This window comes from Mesocricetus auratus, unplaced genomic scaffold (assembly GCF_017639785.1).
Source record: "Mesocricetus auratus isolate SY011 unplaced genomic scaffold, BCM_Maur_2.0 Super-Scaffold_100013, whole genome shotgun sequence".
In the NCBI taxonomy this organism is placed as follows: domain Eukaryota; kingdom Metazoa; phylum Chordata; class Mammalia; order Rodentia; family Cricetidae; genus Mesocricetus; species Mesocricetus auratus.
Window position 1 is genome coordinate 2,877,938 of NW_024429196.1, and position 24,541 is coordinate 2,902,478.

Genomic DNA, 24,541 nt, shown 5'->3' on the forward strand with positions numbered 1-24,541 from the left:
CTTTAAAGGGTTTCCTTACATCTTAATCTTCTACGGTAAGCAGGAAGACAGACTCTAATATTGAACTTTCAAAGCTGCACTAAGGGACGGTGTTCCTGTTCAAGTTGACCATGCCACTGTCTCACTTACCTCATCTCTGATGTGCTTGTTAGCTCATCTATATTCTGCATGGTGAGAAGGTGCAGGATGACAGTCACAAGGGTCTAAATTGGTTGTCGCAGTTCCCGAAGTCCTCTGCATGGCCTAGCTTTGTTGTTCCTGCTAAGAGGGGCTCATAGCAGGGATCTGGGGTGTGGGGTGTGGTGAGTACACATCCTGCAGCACCTGTTTCCGGGTTTCAACCATGCATCTCTCCATCTCTATTCCTGAGGAGGGTCTGTTAATTACTCATCACTGTGTGCACTGGGAGCTGCTGGGAACTTTCCTGTGTTTGTCTCCCACCTTGTTATAGGAGCGATAGGATCACAGAGAAGGACTACCATATCCTACCATATCCAGATTTACATGGACTCTGGGGATGTCCCACTTGCAGGGCAAGTGCTTTAACCAGAACCATCCACAGTTTTTTGTTTGTTTGTTTGTTTCTGTTTTTTAAGACAAGCTCTCTCAGTGGTATGGAGCTAACCAGATAGGCTAGGAAGGCTGCCCAGCAGCAAGACTTAGGAATCTTGTCCTTTGTCCTTGTGTTGGGATTATAGGCACAAGCCATCATGCCCAGCTTGTTTTGTTTTGTTTTGAGCTTGAGTTATGAGGATCACCTCACATCCTGTGCTTCCAAGGCAAACGTTTCACCTACTGGGCCATCTCACCAGCCTCACAGAAATTCCTTGGATCAAGAGTTAGAGTTGGCTTCCTCAAGTCTAGCTTTCTTCTGTGTTAAATATAGCTCTCACAGTCAATTGTCAATCTTCTTAAGCATCGGTCCCTTTCCAGCTCCTCTGTTTGGAGCCATTTGTTCTGGCATTGGGAGGGTAAGAGACCTCTTTCTGTCATGGACATTGCCTAGTTATCAAAATGATTATAGAGTTGTCATCACAGGGGTGTCAGTTGTTTATTTATCATTTTATGTTGATTGGTTCTTACCTACTGAACAATGGCTTGTTTTATGAATAAAGTAACTTAATTCAAAACAGAAAAAAATCAACATTTAACAAATGGTCACAAACCCTGGAGTTTCTAGTGTATCCTGTGCAGGATGAGGCATTGGCATCGTTCTGTCCTTTGCTTTTCCTTCATGTAATTGGCCAACTCTCCAGGCTCGGTGCCTGTTAGCTCCAGACTCAGTACCTTTTAACTGCCCCATGTGTGACTAGGCAGTGCTAGTGCCCAGCACCCACAGGGAGTGCATGTGATTTTCCAGGACAGTCCCGCTTGCTTTTAGAATAATTGAGCTTTAGTGAATTAAACTTTTATGATCTAGCAAGTCCTTCATGCAAGCCAGTTGGAGAAACACCTATAATTTATGCTTCGCAGACCTTCTGTCTACGTTCTAAAATTTTATTTGCAGCGCCTACACAGATCTGAATGAACAGAAAAACCAAGTTTGATTTTTTTTTCTCTGAACACAACAAACCAGGCATGGATATTTTTAGGTGTTTAGAAGTGTAATAATTTTATTTCATTCCTTAATCCCTGTTTCTCTTAAGTTAAAATATAAGATTTAATCTGCTGAATTATAAGTGTATTTTGTGCTAGTTTGATGCTATATCAGGATAATAAGCCGAGATTCTAAAGGGAAATCATTTAATGATACCAACTTTAAATGTGGTTGAACTGAGGTTTGGTTTATACAACTTTTACTCATAATTTGTCAGAGGTGGTCAGCTTTTTTGAGTTATATTAAGATACATCCTTCTTTATTCTGTGTCTTCAAACTCCCTATATTGTAGCCAAGGATGACCTTCAACCATCCTATTTTCCTGCCTTTATCCAAAGTTCTGGGACTGTGGGCATATGCTACCAGTTTATGTGGTGCTAGAGCTCAAACTCTGGCTTTGTGAATGCTAAGCAAGCCTCTACCATCTGTGTTGCATCCCCAGATCTTGATGTACCCTCTTTGATAAAGTCAAAGAATAAAAGCTGAGATGGGAGACACAGAGTTGAATTCCAGCTTCTGAGTTCCCTGAAAGCCAGGGAGGTTGATTAGCTTTCCATCACTGTGAAAAGCACCTTAGGCAAACTCACAGGAAGGGAAGGTTTGCACTGGCTCCTGCTTTCTGAGGGTTCGTCCCAGTTCTTCAGCTCTGTTATTTTGGACCTGTGGTGAGGCAGAGCATAATGCAGGGAGCATGCTCAAGAGGCCTGTTTACCTTACCCACGGAAGAGAGTAAGAAAGAGTAAGAGGAGAAGCTGGGATCCCAGCATCCCCTTCAAGGGCACTATTCCCACAAGCTCATTTCCTCCCAGTGGTTTTTACCTGCTCAAGGCTCCGAGACACATGCTGGGACCCCAGCCATCAACACACGGCCTTTTTAGACACATTTGAAGTTCACAGTGGTACCGAACAAGAAATCTGTCAACATTGAAGATCTTCTTCTCCTGGTCTAGAGCCCCTTGTGTCCCTGTTATTCCCATTCCTGCACACGTTTTTGGCAGTCCAGAGAAAATGGGAAAGAAGGAAAGAGAAAATAAAGGCTCCGTCTTGGGGCATGATCACATATATGTGAAGGTCAGAGGTCAACTTTAGCTATGAATCTTCCTGGTACCACTCTTGTCTCTCTATGTGTCTATTGTGCATGTGCATGCATGTATGTGAGTATGCATGTGTACTTTCGACGTTGATAATGGGTGTCTTTCTCAATCTCCACCTCATTGTTTTTGAGATAGGGTCACTCAGTGAGACTGGATCGCCAGCATGCTCCAAGGATTGCTGTGTTTCTGTCTACCACCCACTGGGTGTGGGGGGGGGCGCTACAGACATGTGCTGCCACCATGCCTGCCTTAAGGATCTGAACCAAGATTCCCACCTTGGAAAGCAAGCACTTTACCCATGTAACTTTCTGCTCAGACCTCTCTGGCCTAGTAGGCTAGACTGTGTGACGATTTAGCCCCAGGAGTCTGCCTCTCTGCCTTCCCAGAACTGTGGTTAAAAATGCATGCCTTTCCATTTGACATTTTTTAAAAAATGGGCTCTAGAGACTTAACTTAGGTTGTCTGAGTTGCTTTTCTGTTGCTGTAATTAAACACCATGACCGAAGAAACCTATAAAAGAAAACCTTTCATTGAGTTTATAGTTCCAGAGGGTTAGAGTCCATGGTGGTGGGGCAGACACATGGCAGCAGGAACAGCTGAGAGCTCACATCTTGATCCAAGGATAGGAGGCACAAAGCACACTGGGAATGACCAGATTCTTTTGAAACCTCAAAGCCCATCCCCAGTGACACACCTCTTTCAACCTCCTCCTAATTCTTGCCAAACATTTCCACCAATGGGAACCAAGTATTGAAACATTTGAACCTATGGGGGATATTCTCATTCAGGTTACCACACAGGTCCTTATAATTTTAAAGTAAAAATGACTGAATCATCTCCTCAGTCTATACTTTAAACATAGTTCCAAAATCATCTTTTATTTAAAATAGCCTTTCTCAATTCATCTTGACATTGCCGTGTTTTGAAAACATCATGAACTTTTGAGATAAAAAAAAACCGCTGGCAGAATCTAAATCTATTACTTCAGATTATTCTAGATCTGAGTGTTTATTGAACCTCTTTGAGCTTCAATTTCCTCATCTTTCAGTCAAACAAGGATAACTATCTGTAAACAGTGGTGCAAAGGAACAATGGAAATTGGACTGAGAAATGGCTCTGTTGGTAAAATTCTTGCTTTGAAATTTTGAGGACCTGAGTTTGAGAACTATGGAATGCCCCCCTTCACCCCCCCAAAAAAGACTAGATGTGGTGGTGCATGTTAGTAGTCCCAGCCAGTGCTGGGAAGGATCTTGGGGGCTTGCTGACCAGTCACCCTCATTTACCAAGTGAGCAAAAGGTCAGTATAAACCTTGTCTCAAAAACAAGATGGATGACTTCTGAGAAATGATACTTGAGGTTGTTCTCTGGCCTCCACAGACACAGAGAAAACAAAAACAACAGTCACTAGCTCAATATGTATATGCCATTGTGCCCATCTGTTGGTAAATGCTTTCCTCTGTGTTGAAATGATGTTCATGGACTCTTAGGAAGATAAGGAGGTACCTGAACTATGAATAGTCCGTCACACAGTATGTAGGAACCTAAAAGACTGCTGCATGGAATTCATATACACAGAAGGAGAGGATGTAGTTCTCTGTACTCAGAGTGTTAACAGCTGAGACTCAGTGAGAGTTGTTGGGACACCCCCATCTAGGGGTTTTCAAACTCAGCTACAGACTGAGAATGGAGCCCGAGTGTTAGGATGTGGTCTTAGATGTCCCTAGACTTTGGACACAGTAATTGCATTTTTTTGTGTTATTGGAAGAGTTTCTATGTTAATATACCAATGGAAGTAAACACCTTCATTTACACTCACTAGCCTAAGCCAATGAGGGAAGAGATTATAGTCATACTAGGAATGCAGAAGGACAAGCCTGGTTCTGCCAGTCACCCTGCTCACCATCTGCTGATGGAGCAGGCAGGATGAGATTTTCATCTTCTATTCATGTATCCTAACATGGCATGAATGCATCTTGTTGAACGAGATCCCTAAATATGAATGTTGTTATCTTGAGGCACAGGACTAGCATTAAGAGTAAGTGCTCATGCTACAGAGCAGATGTGGTTCAGGTTGAGTAGGTGGTGTAGCCCAATGGGACTGCACAGACAATGCTGTTTCTTGTGAGGAGAATGACTGAAACAGAGTGGCTATGGAATTTCAGGCAGAGTGAACCATTCGTCTGGCTCCTGAAAGATGGAGAGTTTTGAAATGTGTATTGAGAAGAGAGGGCACCCTACATGTTCTGGAATATCCACGCTACAGCCACAGATCAAGGAAATCCCAAGGTTCTTACACAACAGATGACATAAAAATTAGTTTATCTGGAGCCAGGTTCATGCAAGAAAATGGATGTGACCATGCATCACTGAGCACTCAGTGACAGTTGATGCCACCTGTGACACTAATGAAAAGGAATGTATACTACAGTACCAAGTCCATGGTCTATCATGTGGTGCTGGCAGTCTATTTCTGTCCACTTAGAAGCTGCCTCAGCCATCTCTTCTCCAAACGTATTGAACTGAGGTATAATAGGATCTAAAGTGACATTTCTAACTCCTGCTTGTCACCCACCTCCAACCAATCCCCAACAAACGGGAAAATAGATACTACAGGAAGTGGCACACACAGTTGTAAGCAGATTATCTTTTAAGTCATTCTGTCTTAAGCTTATTCTTATGGGTGTGCATGCTTGTGTGCATGTGAATTCACACGTGTGCACATATGTCTACATGTGCAGCCAGAGGAATTCACCATGTGGGCTAGGCTGGCTGGTCAGCAAGTCCTAGGAACCACCTGTCTCCTTACTGTGCACTGCTGTGCCCGACTGTTCCTCATGGGCACTGGGGATCTGAACTCAGGTCTTCATGCTTCCAGGGGAAGCACTCCACTGACTGAACCACATCCCCATGCATTTATTTCTTGTTTTAAGACAGCATCAGATGGTTGCGGTTACTCTCATCAAGTCATGACACAGTACTCTCTTCACTCTGTGCAGGGCCTGTTCTTACTTTTATCATTGGAAGTCTCTTTACACCCAGTACCCACTCATTACCTTCTTTCCAGTGTGTCTGATGCAGTTTGGTTTTATGCATTAGTGGAAGATTGGTAGTATTTTGGAAGCCTATTTTTACTATGTGTTAAAGATAGCATATGTCTTCTCACTTATTTTTCCACTGAGCACTGCATTTTTTAAAGGCTCATCAATAATTTTATGGATGCTTCTAATTTATTGCTTCTAAATCCCACTTCTGCCCTTTTAATTACAAAAATTAATTTCCTAAAGCAAGGGGAAGACTTTGGAAGCATCATTCATAAATATAAATTAATCGATTAGCAGAATGAGAGCAGCATATTTAAGAAAATATTTGTTGAGCACTTACTACATGTTCAAAGCTAGAAATACTAAAATAACTAATGTTGAGGACCTAGGCTTAAGAGACTTCCAGTCCAACAAGAGATGATCCACATGTGTGCAATCCATCACAGCTTGGAGATTTATGAGCAGTGAAGGAATGGACAAGCATGAAGAGAAGTCACGCAGAGTTGGACTTCCTGAGAAAGATGGTGATGTACAGTGCAAGAGAATTACCTTTCTGGGTTCCACAGAACAAGAAGGAGGAACATTCTGAGGGATGGACAGGTTAGTGTTCCAGGAAATAGGGCCTTTACAGTTTCCAAATAGCTTGTCTCTCAGAGTCCCTGCAAAAAGCTCCCTTCACCTACAGTGTTATCATCACTGTCAACTTGACTGGATTTCAAACCAAGAATGGTGGTTCATGCTTGGGAGGCTAAGCCTGGAGGGATGTTCCAAGTTCAAGGCCAGCCTGGGCTACATAGTGAGACCTTGTCTCATAAAAATCAGTAGCAACAAAAAACTAACAAACAAAACCCACACATCTATGAAAACACATATACATCCATGAACACACACATACACACACACACACACACACCACAACAAAACAAAAACCAACAATGACAAAATAAAAACATCAACAAACCAAACAAAAACAAAAGGCAAACTTAATAAGAATATTTGGCAATACCCATAAAATGGGAACATATCTCTCTGTGTGTCTTAAAGGCATTTCCAGAAATAAATTTCAGTTTAAGTGGTCATAGTGACAGAAGAGCAAGCACCTAATATACCCTCTGACTTCCTGAGCTATGACTGACTATTTAAGGGAAGACCACTCACTACCTAACACAAAGACAACCTCAGCCAGCATCCCAGAATTCCATGCAGTGTGCCGCTATGTTAGTTAAAGCACACATTAGTGAAATCCACTGCTCTTCTTCAGGGTCTTGCTGTAGGAGACTGATAAGGCCAGGTGACAAAATATAATGGAACTGTCAGGTTTGTTCTATGCTGGTTGTTGACTTTTGAGGGGAAGTGGGGAATGAAGCTACTTCTGGAAAAAGAGAAACACATCCTTGGCTGAATTTCCTGAGCTTTGCCCCAGACCAAAAACACGTATCTACCCACCCCAGATAGGGAGACCACAACAGACCCAAGTACAGTTGTTGATCCAATGAATCTCATTGGGGTTACTTACAGGAGCACATATGACCCAAAGGTAGCTGCATCATCAAAGCTCACCCAGCATGAGTGACAGCTCACAAAAACTGGGACCTGGAGCACATTGCACAGCCTGTGGGCAGCTCAACCGCTTGGAGAGTGCTCTTCCCAAGTGATTCTTGTCTAATCCTCTTCCAGGTTTTATTGCTTTCTCCAGCAGGGAGAGGTCTAGTGAATCTGGTCAGTTTTAGGGACTTCCTGAAGCTATTTTTATTTTATTTTATTTTTTTACCTTCCTGCTTTCTTGTAGGACGGAGCATGTCAATCTCAGCGAAAACTGTTACACACCATCAGTGGCATGGGCTGGACTTTGCTTCCTGCCTAGAGTTGCTTGAGGATTTAATGAATCTTGACCATCGATCTCCCTTATTGTGAAGGATGTCTTCTTACTTAATGGTGTTTGAATAGTGTGTATTCTACAATACACAGACCTGAGAGGCTGTGGTTGGTTTGCACAGTGGTAATTTGTTTGATGTTGACAAATGCTAAATATGCATGAGGGGGTTAAGGGATCATCTGAAGGAAGCTTCAGGGAGACCCAGGGACTGATTAAAGAGAAGGCATGAAATTGACTAAATCACATTGGGGTAAGAGCTCAATCACTGAAGTACTTGCCAGTGAGCATTAGAACTTTGAGTTGAAGCCCAAACACCCACATGGAAAGAGCTGGATGTGGTGGCACGTTCTTGTAACACCAGCCCTGGGAGGCAGAGAAAGATGGAGTCTTGGGGCTCAGCAGCCAGACAGCCTAGCCTGTCTGTGGAGCTCCAGGTCAGTGAGAATTCTCTGAAAAGAAAAGATGTGCAGTGCCTGAGGCTGACCCCTCTGGTACACATACATACACACACACCACTCACATACAGAAATAAAAAGAAATTGACTGAATCTTTTGTTGTAACTAGGGAAGAAAGGTTTATTTTGGCTCAGTTTGACAGGATTCACTTCACGATCCCTTAACCACATGTTCCTGGGTCTGTAGTTAGGGAACCAAGGATACAGTCCATCCCAGGAGAGAAGCCAAGGTGTCAGAAATGTGAGGTAGCTGGTCACATGGCATCCACAGTCAGAAAGCACAGACTGACGGATGCTGGTGCTCAGCTCACGTTCTCCTCTTTTATTTACTCTAGGTCTCCACATCACTGGAAGGTATTGCCACATTCAGGGCATGCCTTTCCCCCTGAATCAAACCTCTCTGGAGGCAGATATGCCTAGAGATTTGTTTCCATGGTTTTTCTAAGTCCTGTCAAGTTGACAATTGGGACTCACCATCACTTTAGGCAAATTCTCTGCCACTGAGCTATATTTCCAGCCTGAAAAAAAATTCGTAACAGCTAATACTGGCAATGCTGTAAAGCACAGTGAGGATACTACATGGGAGACACGTGCAAGAGCCTCATACATCCTTCCATTTTAGAGGTGTGCTTGGAGCCGTTCATGCGCCCCCACCACTCTGCTACAGTAACACAGACGCCGTGCTCTGTGGAAAGCTGCTTTACCTGATCATCAGCAAAGAGGACTATGCACTCGTCAAATATATTTCTATTAATCAGATGAAGGAGATCCCCATGCTAAAGTTGTCTTCATAGACTGCTAAAATTAGAAGGCGCTAATCTTGACATCTGCAGCGACAGGGAGAAGTGTTTGAAGACGGGATGTTTGGGAAGGACATGGGCTGGGGCTTGTTCTCCACGCATCCTCCTCTCGGCGTCACAGCTCATTTGGTCTTGGAATTGTGAGGGAATGTAAATTCTGGGGTTTCCCATGTGTGGCATTGTTTTGCGATCTTGTGCTTAGCTAAAAATGCTCCTCGTAGCAATACTGAGCCTGGTGATGCGTGGTTCATTTGGAAAGAGAATAAAGGACAAATTCTGCTGCCCGCCTGTGCGACAGGCTTCACCAACTAATTAAATCCACGGTGCTTTCTGGCCTTATGGAGACTTCGTGCAATCCAGTCTGGAATCTTGTCACATCCAGAAGATCCGTTGCTGTCCAGGTTTCCATGGCAGCTAAATTTTTTTCCTTTTTGTGAAATTATCCTCAGCCCTTGGCGTCAGTTAGCCACATAAGTGGGTGTATTATCAGCTTAATGAAGGGACCCTTTCTGCAGGCATCTTCCTGTGCTGTCAGGTAAGTGCCTTACCACATGCCGCGGTGTGTTCAGTCTTAGTCTCAGCATCCAGCTGGAGACGTCTCATGAAGCTGGGTGGTTGTGTGCCAGAGAACATCTTGCACCCCCTCTTTGCTCTAATGTGGTACCCATCACAGCACCCATTCTGGCCATCCCGGGCTCCACACACAAGGGGAAGCTTTGTGGCCATCTGTATATACATGATAGCTATTTGTGTGCACAGCGGTTCATTTCTCACATCCATGACTATAGCACAACATTCTTTGGGATGAATTTCAAGTTCTAATGATTAACATGTATTTATTCATTTCTAGTGGAGCCGTGACTACAGTTGTCCCTACACATGTCACCCATGCTGTTTTATGTTGTTTATTTTTTCCTTTGTAGCATTATTCTTCACATGGTCCAGAAGAAGAAGCCAGCAATGAACTCTTGACATCCCTGCCTCTAAGGCACCTCTCCACTCTGCATTTCCCAGTGAGGTGAGGTCTCCAAAGCTGTCTGGATGCCATGCAACAGCCACCAGAAGCTCTACACCATCCCAGCATTAATCTTCACTCTATGTGTGGGTTTCTAGCATTTCACCACAGTTAAGGGCAACTTACTCTTCAAGATTAGAGGCAACAAAAAATTGTGTGTGTGTGTGTGTGTGTGTGTGTAGGCCAGAGGTAATTGTTAGGTACCTTCATTGTTCTCCACCTCATTTTATTCAGACAAGGACTGTCAATGAGCCTAGTGCTTAGCAATGGCTAGGCTGGTGATCAATGGCTCCAGGGATCCCCCGTCTCCACTCACTGTACCTAGAATTACTTCAGTGTGCATCCAGTTTTTTGTGGGTGTTGGGGATCCTTGCACGACAAGTACTGTATTGACCAAACCATCTCAAAATCTATTAACCCAAAAAACTAAAATATGTCAGGTGAACATTTAACAAAACACACACACACACACACACACACACACACACACACACGCCTAAGGTAGCAATGTGAGAGCTATAGTTTTTGCTAGTTAAAAGAAATGTCAGATCTAGGTTTATGATTATCAACTGCAGCTCTTTTTACACCTTTCCTTAGAGGCACCCCAGAGCTGCATGGCCACGTTCTTGGGTGGAGATGGCCAGCTGCTTACCCATCACCTTGTCAGCTCTGCACTGTGACCTAGGGGTGAATGTATGGGTGTGTGTGCTTTAACTCATACACTCAAGACACAACTGTGATTTACTAAGTAATTCTTTTTAGTTAAGTGATTTACTTTCCTCCTCCCTAAACCACATCCGAAGCAGAGTTCTGTGGCCTGGGTTGAACTTTCTGCAATCGCATCGTACAGCGGAGACGGAAGAGGCACTGCGAAATTTACTCCATCCCTGGATTTGCAGTTTTGCTTAGGAAAACAATATAAAACCTGCAAGATAAAAGAGGCTAAAAATAAAAGGAGGGAAGCCCAACAGCAAAGAAAGGACACTCACCAGTTCTCTCCTCTGCTCAAGGTGAAACAAAATAAGCAAGCATAGCATGGAACAGTGTAATAGCGGGTACATCCTCCCAGGAATGGCCTCTGTGTGCATCTGTAAGCGTCTGCGTGCATCGCACTTTCTTCTTGTCCCAAGTGTTTCTCTCCTGTCACCTCTTCTGATCTGAAGGTCAGAAGGAAGGAGATGCATGATTCAATTTTTTTATACATAGACTCTGACATACTACATATGCAAAGTGTAGGCCAAGCTGAAAAGACTTAACTGTGTCAGTTTAATTATTCCATTTATCATTTGTTCTGGTTTTAAGTGAAGACTTGTGATGTCCCTTGTTTCCATGTGTCAGGTGGCTTGGTCCCAGGCTCAAGCACATTCATGAGCAAGGCTTCTTCCTCAGTGAAGTCATTCCTGTTATCCATCCCGTTGTCTATAAATAGCATCACTTTGAGGATTGTTGGAATAATTTGTTGCTATAATTATAGTGACATTTCTAGCATGTTATAATCATATAAAATGGCACAAATAAAGGGATGCTATTTTTGACTAATTTATTTTTCTTCTGATTCCATTTGTGTTCCGTGCGATGGAAGAAAAGGTTAGAAATACACTCATGTGGAGAAGGAGCCGTGCTTGCATGGAAGAGAAGGGAATGGAAAATGAAGAGAACTTCCCTAAGAAGAAAGGGATATGCAGACTTTGAAGCCGACACAGTTTTAGCAGAAAGGAGAAAAGAGTAGGAGGTAGAGTCCCTGAAGTACCATTCCCTACAAACCAGAGAAGTGAAGACACGTGATGACAGTGTTCCAGCCTCTGGCCACCAAACCAAAGTCATTTTAATTTGTCATAGGCTTTTACATTTTCAACAACAGTGTGCTAGCTGGGAGTGACAAATGTCTGCAAAGAAATATCTAGGATGGCTGTTCTGCAAGAATCTCTGAAGAAGTCCATTCTGAGTTCAAACATTCCACCAGGGCCAGTTCAACACAACTACGATCTAGTGAGCGGACAGCATCAGCTGGTGAGCAATAGCACAGTTTGCAGACCCTGACAAGCTGGCCATGAGCTTCAAATAACTTATCTGGGTGCCAAGGGCAGGTCTTGGGCTGCAGCTCAGTTGCTAGCATGCCCAAAGCCCTGGGTTTGATGCTCTGCAGTTCATAGAAGGGGTGTATTGATGGGTATCTGTATTTTGTGCTTGCAATTGGGAGGTGAAGGCAGGAAGATCAGAAGTTCATGTCATCTGTAGAGTTTGACACAAACCTGGGTCACATGATAACCTTCCTAGAAACAAACAAACAAACAACAACAATAAAAAATGTGCTAAGGGCTAAGAGGCACACAGAGTCTATAGAAGCTATTCCAGCTGATAAAATTAAGAGTGTCAGTGAATTTATTTTGGGTGAAATTCCTCTTTCTTCAAAGTGCCCAGGCAGGACTGGGATCTAGTCTTAGGATCAGGCCAATAACATCAGCAACAAAATGTATTTGTACCTTATAGCTTTTTCAGCTCTGCTCAGGGTTAAAATTTGATTTGTTCTTTCCCCAATGACTGTATAGCCCCAAAGATGGGAGGTTTTTCCTAAATTTAGCATTTCCATCTTCCATGTTCTTGGCCAAGCCAGGCATGGCATAAACTGATTGAATGGGGGAAGGAACAGGAGGACTTTAGATGAATCTGCCATTGTACTTTGCAGCTTCTGTAAGCTTATGCAGGTTTTCTACTTTTTGGAGCCTCTGGTTCTTTTATTTTTTGAATTACAAAATGTTTGATTTGGCCTGGAAGCTGTTAAAGGCTCCCATATCTTAGGCAATGTAAACAGAGTATCAAAGCAGGCCCTCCCAGCACTTCTGTCCTGAGACAGGGCAGCCTAGTTTCATTGTGCAGTGTAATGTGCCCTGGATACAGCCGTGTAGGCCAAAGGTGGACCCTGTAGTCTTCTCAGAATGAGTTCATTGCTTCTGCTTGTCCTGTGCTATTGGACATGAGAACCCACCAATCGGGAGCTGCTTGTGTGTACTGTGACCTCTAGGTTTGAGAATGGGGAGAGGGCAGTCAGGTAGAGGAGGCTAGAATGGGTAAAGAGGCATTTATATAGCCAAGCAGGAAAAGCAAATGGAAAGTTCTGGAAATTCTTAGCCCATGCTGAAGTTTAAGATACCCCTGACCATAGGCAGCTTGTATTCTAGGGTAAATTTTCTTTTCTTCCTTCTCTGGATGGCACACAGGCCTAATTAATTTTCTTATTTGTAGTGAAAAGCCCAGGTAATATTCATCTATTGTCAGTAATTAGGATTTTGTTTTTAAGAGGATCTCATGTATCCCAGCTTGGTCAACAACTCACCGCAGAGTCAAAGATAACCTTGATTGTCTGCCCTCACGCCCACCTGGCTTTCACCTCTAGAGTACTGGGATCATAGTCCCTTACTGCGGCTCTCAGTTTTTGTGGAGCTGGAACCCAGTGACTTGCATATTTTAGGCAAACACTCCACTACTGGACTGCTCTGTCAATAAAGACATTACTGGATAGATTCTTCACATAGAGTCTCCTAGAATTTTCTAGTCCACATTCCCAGCAACCCCACACAGTGTTCACTAGCCTCTCTCCCAGGAGCAAATGCCAAACTGAAGCAGTCTTTGTGTTTCTCCCTAGAGGAACCCCACAAAGCTGGGTAGATGGACAGCCTTTGACCGGGTGAGCAAACAATCCACTCATGCACACTTGGGCTGGGCATGTGGGTCCCCACTGCTCTTGGCTTCCATTGTGGTCCAAGAACACTGACAGGGCTCAGCGCTTCTTGCATCTGCCCCAGACTCCCCTACTGGAGAGATGTCATCTCTCCAATGGACATCAGTACGAACCATCGTCTACTCTGGGGCTCCTCTGAGCTGCCCCGTCTTCTTGTCACGCACATCCTGACTTCACATTTCCTTTCTTGATCTCATTGAGAAATGAGAAATTGGGTTACAAGCTACCTAATTCCATTTGCTCATTATTCCTCAGAAATCTGAGTCCTGGGGAGGGAGTATAATGGAAGGAGTCTGAAGACAGGGAGGCTACGGTGACTGTGCCATTTTGAATAAATTTCCGTTCCTCCTTATTTGTAAATCTAGAAGCAAACTGCCAGGATTTTCTGGGATATCGTCACCTTCCCAGAAGGGAAGTATCAATTTCTCAAGTTCTACCAGGCATGCTCTTGGCAGCAATGGTGTGTGCTTGCTCACGCATGGACTTTCCCTTAGTTTTGTGGTGAATGCCTTAAAGTTTCAATTAAATGAACATTACACAAAGGCACTCCCCAGGTGGGATGAGGGAGGGGCTGGGAGGCTCTGTGACTTTTAACCTGGAAAGACTTGGGATCCATAGGCCTTTGTCTACTCTGTGTCTCTGACCTCTGCATTCTGTTTCTGTCTCCTCCTTCCATTGACAGCATAATGAGTAAGGCCTTGGAGGGGGGTTGTTTTAACATTGTTTTCTCTTCCTTCATCTATATGTTCATAAGAAGTCTTTTCTTGCCAGGCAGTGGTGGCGCATGCCTTTAATCCCAGCTCTTGGGAGGCAGAGGCTGGCAGATCTCAGTGAGTTTTAGGCTAGGCTGTTCTACAAAATGAGTTCCAGGTCAGCAGGACTGTTTGTTTCAAAGAGAAACCTGTCTCGAGAACCAAAGGAAAAAAAAAGTCTTTTCTTTTTGCTCAGTCTCAGCTTTCATCTAATCTTGCAAGGGATTGTACTTCCCACCCTCGCGTGCACGCGCGTGTGTGTGTGTGTGTGTGTGTGTGTGTGTGTGTGTGTGTGTGGTGTGGTGTGTGTGTGTGTTTAATCTGTCTGTGTGTGTGTGCATGTGTATGTATGTGTCTATGAGTGCCTGCATATAGAGGTTAGGGATCAACCTTGAGTTTCATTTTCTAGGGAGCAGGGTGTTCTCTTTTTCCTTCGAGACAGTGTCTCTCACTATCTGTCCTGTCTAGTTTTATGTCAACCTAACACAAGCTGGAGTCATCAAAGAGATAGGAACCTCAATTAAGAAAATGCCTCCATATGACTGGGCTATAAGCAAGCCTGTAGGGCATTTTCTTAATTTGTAATTGATGGGAGAGGGTTCAGCCCATTATAGGTGGTGCCATCCCTGGGCACCATGGTGATCCTGGATTCTGTAAGAAAGAAGGCTGAGCAAGCCATAATGAGCAAGCCAGAAGGCAGCACTCCTCCATGGTCTCTGAATCAGCTCCTGCCTCCAGGTTCCTCCCTATTTGAGTTCCTGTCTTGATTTCCTTCAGTAATGGAGGATGCAGAAGTGTAAGCCAAATAAACCTTTTCCTCCAGAATGCGCTTTGGTCTTAGTGTTTCATCATAGCAACCCAAACTACACACTATCCTAAAGCTTGCTGAGTAGGCTAGGCTGGTTGAGGAGCCCACCTCAAGAAACCTCCCGTCCCTGCCTCCCAGTGCCAGGTTTACAGACATGTGTCCCCACACCTGACCTTTTACATGGGTTCTGGGGATCAAGCTCAAGTTCTCAATTTGCAAGGACGCTCTTTCCTGAAGGAGTTATTTCCTCATCTCTGAAGTTTCTTTTAAACTTTCTCCTTGTGCCCAACCTTGCTCTGTGACTGACTTCCCCTGAGCCACAGGCAGAGGAGCCAGGCTGTGTGGTTGTCAGGACAATGAGGTAAACGTGAGGCCTCTACAAAGCTGTTTCATTTCTGATTTTGCTGATACTGTTTTTGTAGTGCTGGAGATTGAACCCAGGGCCTCTTGCATATGGGGCAAGCTCTCTATCAATGAGCTATCCCCCTGGCCTGATGATGCTGTACTCATGTAGTCCATTCCTTCTTCCACACCAGGTAGACTGGCACAGTACATGGCCATGTCAGGCTTCCTGGGCATGGCTGCCTGAAGAGAGAAGACAAAGGTCAGGGTTGGGGGAGGGGCCTACTGAAATGTGCAGTAATCAGCAATGGGGGAATTCCCTTATCTCTAGTACCAGCATTGGGGCAGGCTGTTAGGAACAATGTCACAGAAGACATTAGCAAACCACAGCTGTAGGCACACTGCAACTTTTCTCTGCCTCTCTCCTCATTTCTATTTACCCTTGGCCAAGCACTTCCTCAGCTCCTCTCCCTGTCCTCAACTCTTGTCACACCACGGAGGGACAGAAAATAATGCACTCCTGTGCACAGGACTCTGGTTTGCTAAAACAAAGTTGAAGTTCAGCCAGCCTCAAGCAGAGTCACGGTGATGAGTACTGCCACCATGGCCGGGAGAGCAGCTTCACCGCTTTCTTGAAAACAAGCCAAAAACAATAGGTCATCAGATTTCTACAGTTTTCATAATGGAGGATTTTACGATCTTCTAAGGAATAGTATGACGAAATGCAAGACTTGTGGTTCGGATAAAGATGCCATTTTCTCTTAAAATCTTTAGACTTGCATCTTATGCTTTCATTTTAAATTCAAAACATTTCTTTGAACCTATGGTCTCTACTAATTTGCTTCTTTCCTAACACAAAAACCATGACATCTGCCCTTGAAGTGGCCATTCTTTTTACACTGGGTGATCTTGGCCTGGTGTCTCTTAACTTTTGCTAGAGCTTTTGGGGACAGATGCATTTAATCTTGGCAGTCATTGAGTGGTTCTGTCCTTTGCAGTTTTAGCTTGTCTGGAGTTGGCAGGAAGGAGAGGGCGTCACTGTACTGTTGAATACAGAATTTGGCCTCTCTTACCGAGTGAGGGGGAAATCACTATTTGGAGTGGCTATGCAAACAGCTGGAGAACACTCCAAGCTTTTCTGGCATGGTTGAAGATGACTTCTGACTTAGTGGAGGGCAGTCTGCTGGCAGGGCTCCTTGCTTAAGGCATCTTCTTGGTGTCCTTAAAGGGAGTACTTTTCTCCTCTTCCTCTTCTTCCTGCTCCTCTCTCTTTTTTAAGTGTGGCAGATGAAACCCAGGGTCTTGTAACATGCTAGGCAAGTGTACTACCATGCTCCCCCCTCAACCCTTGTTGACTCACTGTAAATGCCATGCTAATGTTAGAAACTAAGTCCCTTTCTTTGTCATGTTCTACGCCACTAAGTAGGGCAGTGAGCTTGAGAAAAGAGCTTGTTTTTCATCTGACTGTATTAGACAGAGTTCTCTAGAGGTACAGAATTGATGGAATGAATATTGTTACAAAGGGGATCTATTAGATTGGCTTACACAATATGGCCAATCTGCACACTGGAGACACAGAGAACCTGGCAGCTGCTTACTTACTAGGTCGGAGGTTTCAACAGTCCTACTCTGTCCCTGAAGAACTGGGGAGCTGCTGGTCATCAGTTCCTGTTGGGAAGTTAAAGAAGCCGTCCTGATGCCAGGGAAGAATGGCAGCAACAGAGCACATGCTCTTACTAGCAAGGGGGCATGGGCAAGCTGGGAAAGCAGGGGCTTCCCTCTGACCTCCTTGTATATAGGCCTCTGACCCACTCTGCAGGACAGCCTTTCTTAGCCTGGTTAACGTGCAGAAAATATGCTCACAGATGTGTGCCTAGACAGCTTTCTCGTAGTTGACCTCAGATGCAGTCAAGTGGACAACTGAGATTAACCATCACATCAGGCTAGTGTCAGAGCTGGAGACCGGGGTCCTTCCTGCAGACAGGTGGCACATATGAGAGATGCAGAATGGATTCAAGTGTGGAAGAAAGGTGATCAGCATGAACACTATCAACAGTATGGGCTCGTGTGATCTGTCTCTACTGCTCTTTCCAGAAGGTATGTTCATCCATCTGTGGATGAGTTTGAGGGATCCAAAGAGGTCATCATTGGACATATCCTCAGGCCCAAATAGACAGTTGCTACTGTCTTTTAAGCCCATGAAAAGTGACCTGCACAGCTGTTATTGTCACAAATCAGAAGCACGATAACACTCAGCTTTGGGACCAAAATAAGTGATCTTAAAAGCCAGGCCTGCTGACAGAGTTGCTCAGGAAGCTGTGGCAGAAGAATTGCAAATTCAATGCCTGCCCAGGCAACTTAGTAAGACTTTTTTCTTAAAATAAAAAGTGAAAAAAAAAGAGGGGTCGGAGAGATGGTTCTGCTGGTAAAGCACATATACAAACATGAAGTCTAGAGTTTGAACCACCAGAGTCCACATAAAAGCTGTGTGAACAGGGCGGTCCCCTTGTAATTCCAGTGCTTGGCAGGTGCAGAGACAGGTGGCCCTTTGATCAGGCTGGCTGGCCAGACCAACCCAAATCGAAAGCTCAGTGTGTAGCAAGGGAACCTGACACAATATATATGGTGAAGGGTGATGGAGAGAGACGCTCAATATCAGCATGCCCTTGGGTCCTCACATACATGTGTTCCCATACACGTGGATAGACATGTACTCATGCATGCACACATAGGGGGAGAGAGAGACAGACAGACAGAGACAGAGAGAGAGGGAGAGAGGGAGGGAGGAGGGAGAGAATTGAGACCATTGTTCAGTACAGAGTGTGTACCTAGCATGACTGACTAGAGCCAATCTCCAGTACATGAAAAAAATAAAGACATAAGTAAAGATGAAAATAACTAAAGGCAAGGGCCTGAGAGCCTTTGTAAGGACAGGGCTTCCCAGCTGTGCCCAGCTTCACTAGAATACACTGTATGAGAGGGGGACTTGCCCACTACTGCCTGCCATGTCCACTATCACTGCAAATGCAGCTTTACCCAACAGCCTTCTTCTACTGTGCTACAACACTAGGAGGAAAAGAGGCCCACCAACAGAGGGGTGCCTCCTGGGGTCACACATGTGGTTACCACCCACAGAGCAGCAAGGAGGAGAGGAGGCTCAGTAGGGTAGCCCTGCTTTAGCTTGTACTAGCTCCGCTGGGAAGGATGGAAGAGACATCCCCCAAGCAGGCAGTGGGGCAGATGGCCAGCTGGGAATACCCAAGAAGGAGCTTCAACCAGACCCTCTCTCAGCTCTCAGCTGGCTCTCTCTCTCCCTGTTTCCTATGTGTACATGCATGTGTACATGTCTGTTCACCTGTGTGGGAACACATGTATGTGAGGACCCAAGGGCATGCTGATATTGAGCGTCTCTCTCCATCTTATATACTGTGGCAGGTTCTCTTGCTACACCCTGAACTTTCAGTGTAGGGTCAGCCGTGTGTGGGACAGGAGTGTGGAGGTAGGGCAGGCTGACAGGCTCGGACAGGAGTGTATGTGGGGAGGGGTGCTAGGCTTGAGACAGGAGTATGGAGGTGTCGGGTGTGGGGTTGCTAGGCTTGGGAAAGAAGTGCAGATGGGGTACCACCAGGTTTGGGTCATGAGCAGGAGGCTGGGAAGGATGGCATCCTCTGGGAGTTAGTGTTTCTGGGACAGTGTCTGGTGTTTGTAGGTCCTCCACTCCATGTTTTGCCTATGGTTAGCAGTGCCTGGATGCAGGGGGGTAGCATGATGATGCAGGGTCTGGGGACAGATAGTATTCTCTTCTGGAAGGAGCACAATGCCAATGATCCTTTTAGAACCTGAGTGTGTGTGTGCCTTTTGCTTGTGTGTACGTGTGTGTACACATGCATATGAATGTATGAGCATGTGTATGTGTGAGTGTCTATGTTTGTGTGTGCATGCTTGTGTATATGTGTGTGTTTATGTGATATGTGTACGTGTTCATGTGTAGCCATGAAGATTATCCCTGCTCTTACGGCTTCTTTGTCATAAAATAGCTCTGGGGCTTGGGAATGGCCCCAGTTGGTAAAGCTTGTGGTGCATAAGTGGTCAATCTCTAGAAACCATGAAAAACAAAAACAAAAAACATGGTAGTGGTGTGTACTTATAACCTAAGGACTGTGCAATTAGAAACAGGAGGTCTTTAGGGTTCACTGGCTAAATAGTCTAGATGACTCAGTGAGCTCCAGGTCCCAGGTTCGAGTGAGATACCTAGTTTCAAAAAGCTAAATATCACACACACACACACACACACACACACACACACACACACACACACACGCACACACACACACAGAGCCAAAAAAACCACAGCAACTCTGAAATTGAGAAAATGAACCTCCAAACCACCAGCTCTGTTGTCTTCTCAAGTTAAACCTGTGTAAGTGCATGGGCATCTCATGAAGAAGTAGAAACCCAGGTCACTGGGATCCATCTTGCTCTTCACACTCTGTGTGCTGACATTAATGAGGAAGGAGGGAGGCCTAGGTACCTGCTCAACACCCATAGGTCAGCCGAAGGGTCAGGCAGGGTGCTAACCTCAGTCATATTTGATTTAGTGAGCGAAAGAAATGCCGACCCCTTTTCTGCTGTGTTAAATAATGATAATATATGCTCTAAAAACTCATTACAACCATAATCATGAATAGCTAGTGATTTAGAATTTGAGTTAAATAGTTAGGCTGCTACATTTGTGCTCTTTGGGTGTTTGAATATAATTATTTGAGGATTAAATTGAGAGACATCGATCAGTCCCAGGAATAAATAGCAGGCTTGCTTGCAGAGCCCAAATTGGAAGGGAGAAATGAGAGTTTGCAGAGAAGATGTCTGTTGTCTGAATGAATGAATAAGAAGCAGATACTCCACACCTAATTACAGAAAGACTCCAGCAAAGGAATTGATTATGGTTTTAAAGAAGATACCTGAGTAATAGAAGATGATTTCAGAAAATGGTTTTGCTTTTGTTTCTTCTTTAATGGACTCTAAGGCTGGAAGAGGAATTTATTAAAGGGGCAAAAATGATAACTATAATTATATCATTTAGCAATCTCAATTTAGACAAAAGCTGGCAATAGGCTAGGTTTCCTGGGAAAAATGGAGTATGGCAGCCCATTTAAAGACTCACATGACACTTATATGTTAGAGTCAAACAAACCCCTTACATGATACTGGATTTCTGATAGTCAAGTCTCCAGAAGTTTATATCAGACCTGAAAAAAAACCTAGAGCTGATCACAAAAGCTAAGCAAATTAGTAGCCCATCAGTTTGTAGTAAGGATAACCTTGGATCAACTACACTGGGTATAGTTAGACTTCCAGATCAGTTCCCTGTACATATTTTTGGAAAAAAGAAAATCCCTTCAATTAATTTTCCACTGTGTAAATCTGTTTCAAGTGGCTTACTCTGGACCCTGTAGTCTGATTTTACTGTGCTTTTGTTGAGGATTTCAGCACATGCAAGTTCAGAGTTCTTTTACCTGAAAGCACCAGCTACCTCGATGTAAAGCAAAGTGAATGGAAATGCTCACACAGAGGTGTTCTGTAGCTCCCACTGCAATCAAACTGGGCATCGCAAGTCTGTGAAGCCAGGGGAGCAGCAAGCAAGGGCGTGTTCAAAGGCTCTCTGCCTTTAGACTCCGGGCTGCTAGCCTATCAGCATGAGTCTGAAGGTTCTGCTGGGTTCTCTCAGTCATCAGAGACCCAGGAAGACAATGAAAACTCAAAGGAACAAATAGTTTCATAACACACGAGACAGAAACCAACCCATGCATGCTTACAGTTTCATAAACCAGCAACACAGACCAGGGTGTTGTTTTGTAACAGTATGGAGCAATGTATCACACAAATTACCTCTGGGCTCTGACCAAGAAGGACTTTAAGGAAACCAATGGATCTCCCGCACTTTCCCCACATTGAGCTCACATCCTCCCTGCCTGCAACTACCCAGAGGAAATGGCCACTTTATCCCAAATATTATTGTAAGGCAGGGACAGCGCTTAGGAAAGATTCATCGAGGTGGTGGAAGGGGCCAGTGCCTTCACTTCCCTCTGCTACAGTGCTCACAACCCTGACTGGTCTTTGAAGTCCTGGTGGAGTGGCAAATTATATTTCAGAGGAGCAGGGGACATGATTAGGAAGATCAATGTACGAAAACAGCACCTGGGGCTCTGACTGCACTAAACCGTGCAGAGGGTTCAGGAGTGGTTTGGATGTGAAAGTCAGACACAGTGAAATCTGGTTTGTGTGCAAAGGTATGCAGATAGAAGCCAAGTGGCAGCCTCTTGTGTATTGAGGCAGGGTCTCTGATTGACCTGGAACTTGCTGATTAGATGAGGTGAGCTTGCTAGCAAGCCACAGCACTGGAATTACAAGTGTGCATCACCACACCTGGCTTTTATATGTGGGTTCTAGGTGTCAAATTCAGGCCCACAATCTCGTACTTCAAGCATTTTACCAACTGAGCCGTCTGACTATCCCTAAGTGTTAAGTGTTCTTTTCTGTCACTTCACCAGAATCCTTAGCTCCTGTCAAGAAGTCGCCTTCCCACCCTTTACCCTTCATCTCTCCCTTCTAGCAAAGCCACTTCCACACCTTTGCGTGTCCCCACACTTCCTCATGCTGGTGCACAAGCTACTCACTGTCCCTCACACCGCACCGCTGTTTGAACTGATAATTCCAATATCTCTTAGGCCAGGGCAGTGTCTTCAATGACGTTACAGTCTCCTTAGGATGATAAAAATAAAGATTACCCAACCTGTGCGAGTAAAAACAAGAGGAGGAGAGGCTGTGATCTGGGCCAGTAAGATGTCCTCAGGTAAGCTGGGGTTTTAGCACCTGGGGGGAGGAACAATGTCAGGGAGGAAGCCCAGGAAAGGCCGGGACTGAGGCTGAACAAGGATAGCCAGCAGGATCAGGGACAGACACAGAGGGACTTGGGAGAGGCTTCCATGGCCAGAGCAGGGAGACATGCTGTGCGAGGAAATATATCAGTACATGGGATATGGATGTTGGTTATTTATTGTGGGAAATCACTTACATGAGAAAGCGAAAACCCAGGTTAGTCTCTGCCGTCTCTCAAGACCAGACTGGAACACCAAAAGAGAGCGAGTGCCCCTCTCTTCAGCCCTTTATTCCACACACCCCATGCATCTGTGGCCACGCCCCAAAGGGTACCTAGATTTCTCCCTACAGGCAGGTGTGTGTGCCTGGGCAACTGCAGTAACTGCTAGGAAGGGAGCTTGGAGTGTGGGGCTGTTTAGAGTTAGCTTGTGGAGTTAGTGACAAGTAGAGCATGAAAGCTAACAGAGTCCCAGAACCCAGGGAGTGTAAATCAGGACTTCTTAGGATAGAGCTTGGTGGTGATCAAGCAAACAGAGACCTTGGAGACAAAGTATCAGGCTTAAGTCTCAGATGGGACACTTCCTTTTGCCGATGTTTTCTTCCTTCCTTTCACACAAATGGTGTGTGTGTGTGTGCCTGTGTGTTTCATTTAACAAAAGACAGTTTGCTGACCTGAATGAGATGGTATTACAAAAACGAAGCAGGAGGCAAGCTCTGAAGACTGTACAGAAAGCAGGACTTAAGGACCGTGGGGGGGGGCAGTGAGGATGATGGCAGCCTCTTCCCTATTTCTTGAGCCCCCATCTAATGTTCCCTCTCCCCAGGATGAGCACTTCTCAGAAGCACACACTCGTTAATCTAAGATCCGGTTTTAGCCTGCACGCGATGTTCTAGTACAGGCTTCTAACTTGTCATTTTGAGCTGACTGGGTCCCCAGGCAGTAAGAGAGAATGCAGTGATCCCTTATCCCCACCCCCACTCTACTCAGACACACCCTGACAGAACTGAGAAGTGAGCAGTGAGACCTTCCACCAACCTTGCTCAGGTATCTATGTAACATGCACTTGTTCCCATGCACAGCAAATTCTGTGGAATCGGATTCCACGTGCAGGCTGATGAGCCTCCGGGCCCAGTCAGGACAGGGGCAGTCCCATGACAAGGACACATCTTTGGGAAGTCTGTACCCACGATCACTCTCATTCCTTTTCTTGCTTCCTAGGTGTTGGCAATATGCTTGCTTGCTTATTTGTTTTTGCAGTGTTGGTTGGTGGACTTCGGGTTTTCAGTATTCTAGGTAAATGCTCTACCACAGAGCTACACTCCCAATCCCCTCTTTCTTTGCCTGCTTGTCATTTCCACCATTTGATGATTTCAGAAACTGTGATATCAGCCTTTTCCATTCTGAGCAATGTCCTGGCAATCCAATAGATTGCTCTGTGCACCAACAGTGTCAAGGTGTTTTCACTGTTGAATAGTTGTCCACTATGTACATGTGGCACAGTTCACCTATCATCCACACTTCCAAGGACATTGGCTCACAGGTGTAGAGTTAGAACCAAAGTCCCAGAAAACATTCATGTGTATGTTTTCATGTGAACCTGTCTTTTGATTTCACTAGAATAACTGTCCAAGAGTATTACTTCTGGATTTCATAAGTGTGTGTTTAGTTTTATAGTAAACTGTAATTTTTCCTCTTAGGGACTGTGCTATTTCATACTTTAACTGAAGACATCATCCTTGGGCAGCCTGGGGGTGTATGTATGGATGTGATTTATGTGGGTAATTTCAGCCATTTCCACAGGTGTGTGGAGATGTTCAGTGTGGCTTTAAGCAGTGTCCTGGCTAATTTTGTATCAACTTAACACAAGCTAGAGCCATCTGAAAGGAGGGAACCTCAATTGAGAGAATACACCTTCACAAGTTCCAGCTGCAGACAAGTCAGTAGCGCATTTTCTTAATTAGTGATTTATGGGGTGGGCCCAGGCCATTGTGGGTGGTGTCATCCCTGGGCTGGTGGCCCTGGATTCTGTAAGAAAGCTGGCCTCTGCATCAGCTCCTGTGTCCAGATCCCTGACCCTTGGCTTGTGACCCCTTTCTCTATTTTCAAAAAGCGTCCCTCCAGCCTTTGCTTCCATCCTTATTT